The following is a 7,556-nucleotide window of genomic DNA, read 5'->3' as shown; positions in this document are numbered from 1 at the left end:
GGAGTGGAGTGATTCCTCCTTCAGTCTTTTCTATATGTGACCTCTGAGAAGACACACAAGACGATACACTATAGCGTGTGACTCATGGTAGGTAGCTGCCTCATGGGACGTGTCACATGGAAAATATGAAATGAAGGCTCCAGCCCTGCAGCAGGCTAGAAAGCAGCCAGAAAAAACACCCATGTGGGCAAAAGCAAAGTGAGAATGAGCCTGTGCTCAAATCCCCTCTGCCTGCTCAGCACCTGTTGGAGTCGGTGCCTAAGGACAAGACATGTCACCAGCTCATCCCAAGAGCTGGCTGCAGAGGGGAAGCACCACAGCAGCTGTTGCACTTGCTCTGAGCCCCAGCGTCAGCCTGAGCTACCCTGTGGGTTGGTGCAATGTGTGTAGTGAACAGTTGTCCCACTGCTGGTCCGATGAGTGCTGTGGGGTGAGGGTGGGTCACTGGGGCACCGCTTAAGCTGGTGTCTGAGGCATGGAGTTGCCCGCAGCAGCCAAGGGGCTGCAAGCTCACCCAGCCAGGACAGTCCCCAGCTAACTTGAGAAGAAATGCAATGGCTGTAGGGGACTTTGGGCATCTCATACGGCTTCTTCTTCCATGTGGTGTGGAACCACTTTACGGGGGAGCACCACCGCAGGCCATGTGGCAGGAGAGGAGTGACCTGAGCTGCAGCAGCAGGACCATCCTCGGAGGGACACATCTCCCATTGCAGGGCAGTGCCGCGCCAGCTCCTGCCACAAGATCCTGCACCCCATAGAAGCTCAGTGATCCCTGGGAGGGCAAAGGACACAGCTCTGGGGATTTGCAAGCCATGCAAGCAGAGGAGGGGATCTGCAGCAGCTGGAGCAAGTTCACTTGCAGAGTCAGGGTCTTCTGATGGGAAACAGCCTGGTGCAGGGGGACCCACTCCTGGGTGGCTGCTGGCAGGTGCCCATCAAACCCACAAGCTTCCCCACAGCATCACCTGGGACCCTGAATCCCATGGCAGAGCTGGTGTGTCACAGGCGCCGGGGCAGACCAGCTGGGCTGGCGGGGGGCAACACTGACAAAGGGGACCTGAAGGTGAGGGGAAGGCAGCCAGGGATGCCCAGGACAAAACTTTGACCACTACCCACCACCACCCCCAGCACCCAGCCAGTCAGTGAGACCCCCAAACTACAGACCTCCTTAAGAGGTGTCATTTGAATAACCGCTTGGGCAGAGGGAGGCAGCCAGACAGGGAGATGGGAGCCTCTCACCGCCTGCTCTCTCCCAGCACCCAGTTCACAGCTGGTGCACCAGCAGGGATCCCTGCTTGGCCATATGCTCTACGTGCTGCTTCAATTACCCCTCGGAGGAGCCGGGGCTTGCATGGCTCCTGGGAGGGGGAGGAGGGGGCCGTGGGGGGAGGGGATGCAAAGCAGGGAGGAGGGAGATCCCCTTGGATGGTTGGGATGCCAAAAAATGAGAGCAGGGCTGATGGGTTTAAATCAGAGCACCTTTGCTCTGGTCCATGTGGGACACCCGTGGAGCGCCCCCAGGGCATCTTTGCGTCAAGAGCATCCCCTGCATACAAAAGCATCCCTGTCAGCCTTCTGCTGGCACCAGCTTGGGGCTGGGTTTAACAGCCTCACACAGACCAGGCAGCGCACCAGGGTGGGGAGCCCCTCTGCACCCTCTCGAGGGGATCTGACTCAGAAACCTCCCAGCCAGGACTGAAGACCTGGCACCTGGTGTTAGGGATCCATCCCCAGCTGTAAGGATGGTCAAAATGTCCCCAATCCTCTCTCTAGAAAGCTGATTATTTCCAAACTGAGCCCCCAAAGAAATTGTGTGAGTGGGAAACAAAAATATTTCCACTACTGTTTTCATTTTCATAAAAATACCCTTGTGATTAAACAGAAGTGTTCATGGGAAACACTCTGATGCCTTAAAAGAAATGTCTTTCTTTACTGGAAAGCCAAGAACCTGAAAACGAATATTTTTTTACCTCCAGCCCACATTTTTTATTTTCTCACCTCCTTTTAGCTTTCTTCTGAAATTGTTTGCATTTGGGTTTTTAATTGCTCAAGAAATGTCAGTTTGTGATTATCTGATGAAAGCAAAAACTGTTTGGTTTTCCTGAGTAGGTCTAATATTGGGTTATTCGCTACATCTTGCAACCAAACCAGAGGAAAAATCTTTACAGGAGCAATATGCATTGCTCTGGTGCTCGTTAGACAGATCACCTTGCCCCTTTTCATGCCAAAAATATCTCAGCCTTACACAAACACACACAATTTGTGTGCTTCTGAACTGGAATCAGATTCTCTATTCCTCAGGAAAACTGGTGGGGTTTGAGTTTGGGGTTTTTTTTTCAGTTTCTAAACAGAATAAAAAAGAAAAGCCAAATGTGCATGAAAAAAAGCTTAAACATAAATCATCAGGAACTGACATGAAACTTATCAGATAATTTTGAAACTCACCACCTTCATTTCAAGTTTTTTCCAGCCACTGGAAATATTTTTACAATCAGAAACAGCAGGCTTTATTTCAAGAAGTCATTGTGAAATGAAAAATGTGTCAACATGTGCTATCGAGAAAAGCATCAAACCAGGACATGTCAGCATTCAAGGCAGCATTTTGAGTTGGCAAAGATTCATCCGGAGGGTTTTGCTTGTACTTGTTTTGCTCTTGCTGCACCGTTCCTGCCCGGCTGCAGGAGGGCTGCCTCTGCTGTGACTCCCCAGCTCTGGCAGACACGCCTGGCCCAGGAAAGATTTGGGCACAATCCTGTGATTTCTACAGGGGCAACTGTGCCTTGACATTCTCAGGATGGAAACGCAGTGCAGAAAGAAGTCATCTCATCAGAGTGGAGGTAAGTGGAGGCAGCCAAGCTGTGTCCCGAGTGCCTGCAGGTGGCTAGCCATCCTCACTGCTCTGGCTGCCAGTCCTGCCTCACCGCACCTCCGCCCCATGCTCTGCTCTCACCCCATGGGCCACAGCCAGCAGTTGCTGACCAACACTGAACCCACACCAGCATCTCCAAGACCACCTGACACAGGAATATCTTTCCTATCTTTCCTTTCCCTGCCTGGGCTGGACAATTTTTCTATTCCCCTGGACAGCCTGGGCTGTGACGCACGTCACGCTTCCAGCGAGCACTGCCAGCATGGGCTGAAGCTGAAATCCTCTGATGCCCACGGGACCCACGGTCCGTAGAGGAGCTGCACTGGGCTGGGTTGGGAGTGGAGGCTGGTGCTGAACCGAGGCGGCCCTGCCATAGCCCATGAGCATCTTGAATCTTGATTCACCTGGAGCAGGGAAGGGAAATTAGCAAAAACAAATCAAGGACTAATTCCAAGTGTCAAAGCCACTTGGGGAAATTGCTTTGCTTCTGGGAGACCTGCAGGCAGAAAAGCTTGCCTGAATAAATGAGTCTCTCATCTGCCAGTCCCAGATACTTCCACGACTCACTCACTGCTGTCCCAGAGACTTGTCCCCACCCACAACCCCCCCTGCCCAGTGCCCCTCAAGCCCCCTCCCCTCACACTATGAGAGGTCATGGCAGAGGGAAAGCCCAGCCTGATGCTCTGCAAGCCAGACGGAGGGGTGGAGTGGTCCAAGCAGATCAGTCCAGAGACGCAGGGTCAGCACCAACACCCGTGGGTGGGAAACAAGAGGCGATTTTAGCTCCAAGCCCCTCTGCAGGTGCCAAGGGCCCCTGAGCGTGCGGCAGCAGCTGTACGGTGCAGGCTGGTTTTGTTCTGGGGACAAAGGAGGGCTGAACCGCGATGGCACTTGGGCAGCAGTTCAGCCGGGCTTTCCAGGCAATAAGTGCCCGTCTGCAAACAAACCCTCCCCAGTGCTGCTGGCTGTGTGGGACCAGGGCAGGCAGGTTGCCCACGTGGGCAGCCGGGAGCCCTCTAAGGCTATCTGGTGACAGCACACACTTTTGTCCCTGCTCCTGCGGGGAAAGCAAGCACAGGGCGTCAGCAACGCAGAGGGGAGGCATCTAAAGTGGGGAAAGTTTATCCTTTTGGCAGGTTTCTTTCCTTTCAGAGGAAACAAAGCTGTCTGTGCTTTCACAGCACCTGTGTACGTGCATCTCCTGGGGAATGGGATCAAAGCAGCCCTGGGTCTCAGGTACTGTAATCCCACTGCACTTATTTTCCCATTTTTAACCCCATGTTTCTGGTCCTAGATGGCACCAGCACTCCCAGTGCATTCCCCAGTGCTTTGCTCGCTCAGAGGCTGGTGGTCAGTGCTTTTCCTCCCCAGCTGTGGTCATCCTGGCAGCAGTCAGGTGAAGAGCCTGGAGGTGGCTGCCTGCACCTGGCATAGGAGCACATCTCCCGTGGCTTGGCCTGGAGGAGCACCCGCACCATGTGAGGACGGCTCGCTTTGCAGAAGAGCAATGCAGTTTGGAAGAAAACATCTGACATGGGCTCGGCCCTTGCACCTAACGTGCAAGTTACTTCTGAGCTGTCCTGTTTGGTAGCCACATGATGGTAACCAGAAGTCTCAGGCCAGGTGAGGCAAGCTTCAGCCAAGTGTCCATGGCCACCTCCATTGCTGTGGTAGGTGCTACGACTTGGACACGCAACAGACACAGGTTTCTAACTTCCCACCAAAACAGCAAGAACAACAAGGTGTCAAAATGTCTTTGGATCCCCTGAGATCTTCTGCAGCCATAGGAGAGGAAAGTGTCTAACAAGCCCTACAGGACAGAGTATTTTTCAGAGAGGAGGAAGAGGGATGTGATGGGGCCAATATCTGAGCAGGATGGTTTATTTGACCTTTGTGCATAAATCTTCATTGTCCTTTCTGACAGGCAGAATTCTTCTAGGCAGCATTTGGGGGACTCAGGGGATGAAAGGGTTAAGAGCCCTCCAGGCCATGGGCTGACCCATAGACCTTCCCATATTGTCCCTTTCTTTATCCTCTGTCACTGGGGCGATTAGCAGCCAGAAGATTAACCTGGTCTATGCCCTGCAGGCACTTTGGAGATGAAGGGCAGAGGAAAGAGAGGCTGATTTTTGAATTCCAAAATGCTTGGATGTCCATGCAGGAGGCAGGGAAGGGCTGGAGGGAGAATAGGTCCAGAGGGCTGGAAGGGAAAAGGATACACAGGGACGGTGGAGAATATTAACCAGGTACATCAGCTTTCTGCTCTGAGGGAGAGAGGTCCAGCCCTTGGAGCTTGTGTGTTCCCAAAGGGCATCAGCAACCCAAGAGCAGAAAGGTCCCCTCGAGGAGATGCAGGAGTGTCTGGGATGGGACTTGTTGGACAAACCTAGAGCTGCACAAGCCAGGCAAGCCAGGGGCAGGCTGAGGTATATGGAAAAGTTGCTGCTCACAGGTCAGGGAGGTCTCACGCCAGGTCTGGTGTGAGCTCTGGCCTTGCCCAGCAGACGTGTGATGGCTGAACCTGCTGTGCCCTGGATCCTGGGAGCCCTAATTAGTGCCCTCAGCAATGCATTAGCACGAGGGGTGCAGCTGAGCCACAGCCCTGACGTGACCGTAGGGCTCTACAGAGAGCGGCTGCTTGGCTGAACTAAGACATTGCAGAGGGAGAGCAGAAGGGAGATTTCAGAAATGATCCTATTTGGAATTTTCTTACCCCAGCCTGAAAACCTCCCAAGACCAGTAAAAGCAGCGTGGCCAAGCGAAGCAGATGAGTTTCACAAAAGCAAAGGAGGGTGGGTAGATGGCAGGACTTGGGTACATGCTGTTCACAAGGGCAACGATGAGAAAAGGTTATCTTTTCATGATGGAAAGCTTCAATATCTCAGGAGAAGCCTTGAACGTGATTCCCATCACTTGCTGAAGGAACTTAAGCTCAGGTCACTCCTGCTAGAGCTACATCCTGACCTCAGGCTATTCTGGGACTCAGAGCTCCCCACTCCTGTGAAACCTCTTCCCTTTGGCTGGGAACAATTCAAGATCCACACAGGGGTGTGTGATCATGACTTGAGTCCAGTGGTTAAGACATCTCAGCTTCAGTCCTTATTCTTGTGAATTTTCAAGTGACTGATGCAAAATAAAGCAGATCTCTCAGAAAAGTGCATCACCATGCCCTCCTGCAAGGTAAGGGGGATGAGGACTCCGGTCCCAGTGGCAGCAGCTCCTCTTGGCTGAGTCAGAACTCTTACCTGTCCCTGGTGGGAAGGGACCCACCTCTTCCCATTCAGTTTGGTGCTGTTAGCTCCCAAAAGATGTTTCTTTCCTTTTTCCCCAGCTGACACTACCCAGTTCCCTTCACTCATATTTCATGCAACATCTTCACAGTTTGACAGACTGAGTGAAATATGCAGTCACCTCCGGATAGGGGAGAAAAATTCCAGGTTTTGTTTCAAATCCGAGGAAAAAACTCCACAATGTCCCCTAGCTCAGACAGGTCTTCCCCAAAACCCATCCAAAAAAACCATCGACATTGCTGTGGGCCTCATCCTTTTCATTACAGGATTCACCTACACTCAGCCAGGTTGGAGGAAAGCAGAGACAGAAAAAGGAAATCGATGGAGGTGGAACTGAATGAGCTGATACTGATGGGAGAAGCTGTCAGGCTTCATATCTATCCATCAGTTCTGGGCACAGTCGCCACAACACATAAGTGCTGCTGAGCCAGCACTAGCACAGGGCTTTCAGAGGTATTTAGGAGAATACCCATGATTTGAAGGCAGTTGAAAAACCCAAGCATCGCAAGCAGCCTGGGACTGAATCAGCTTGAGCAAAAGAAGGGGCACAGGTCTTCTGATTTCCCCCTCCATAGCAGAGCTGCTTTGAGGATAATTAATTGTTGTTACCCCAGAAGCTGCAGGAGTCACAAGGTAAGAGGAGAGCCGTGCAAGGACAATATCTAGGATTACCTCGCACTACCCTTAGTCTGAGCCGTAAGTGTGAATCCAGCCGTGCCTCACCTAGGAAAGAATCCTTTACCCCCAGATCCAGCTTCTCCTGTGCATCTCAATGTATTTAAGCTGAAACCTTGTTTCATTGATCAAGGCCTGAAATCGATGGCCATCAGAGTGCTAAGACACCATCCAAATAAAGATAATACAAACAGCAATAAAATAGCACCATTGATTTTAAAATTCCCCATCTAAGGCTTTATAAAGTATTCATTAAATGTCTATTAGGATAAATTGAAAGCATTAGGAACATGGGTAACTGGTTATGCAGATTTGCAAGTGTTTTTGGTTAATTTATAAATGCTACCTCCACATAGAGAGAGAAGTAGACATTGATAATAATTATTCCAATATGTTTTGTTATTCTCTATATAACTCAAAGCTGTGAATAGCATGCTATATCAAAGAAAGAAAGGGATCCATTTCCTTCTCTCCTGTATCTGTAGGAGGTCAATAAGCTAAGGTAGACAACAGAATTTTTCATCTGTTAAAAGGAACAAAGACACATTTAGCGAACACTTGATGTGGCTGGGGAAGAATGGCACCGCTTCATTAGAAAGGCCCTGATGCTTGCTGATTACACGGTTGTTAATATGGTTGAGAGGGTCATGGTTTTCAAGCACATGGTGAGTTGTATCATTTTCATCCCTTGCAAAGAGAAGCTGCTTTGGTAACAGTGGGGT

The sequence above is a fragment of the Falco cherrug genome, chromosome 15 (genome assembly GCF_023634085.1).
Source record: "Falco cherrug isolate bFalChe1 chromosome 15, bFalChe1.pri, whole genome shotgun sequence".
Lineage (NCBI taxonomy): Eukaryota > Metazoa > Chordata > Aves > Falconiformes > Falconidae > Falco > Falco cherrug.
The sequence above is the reverse complement of the archived record's forward strand: the minus strand, read 5'-3'. Positions refer to the sequence as shown.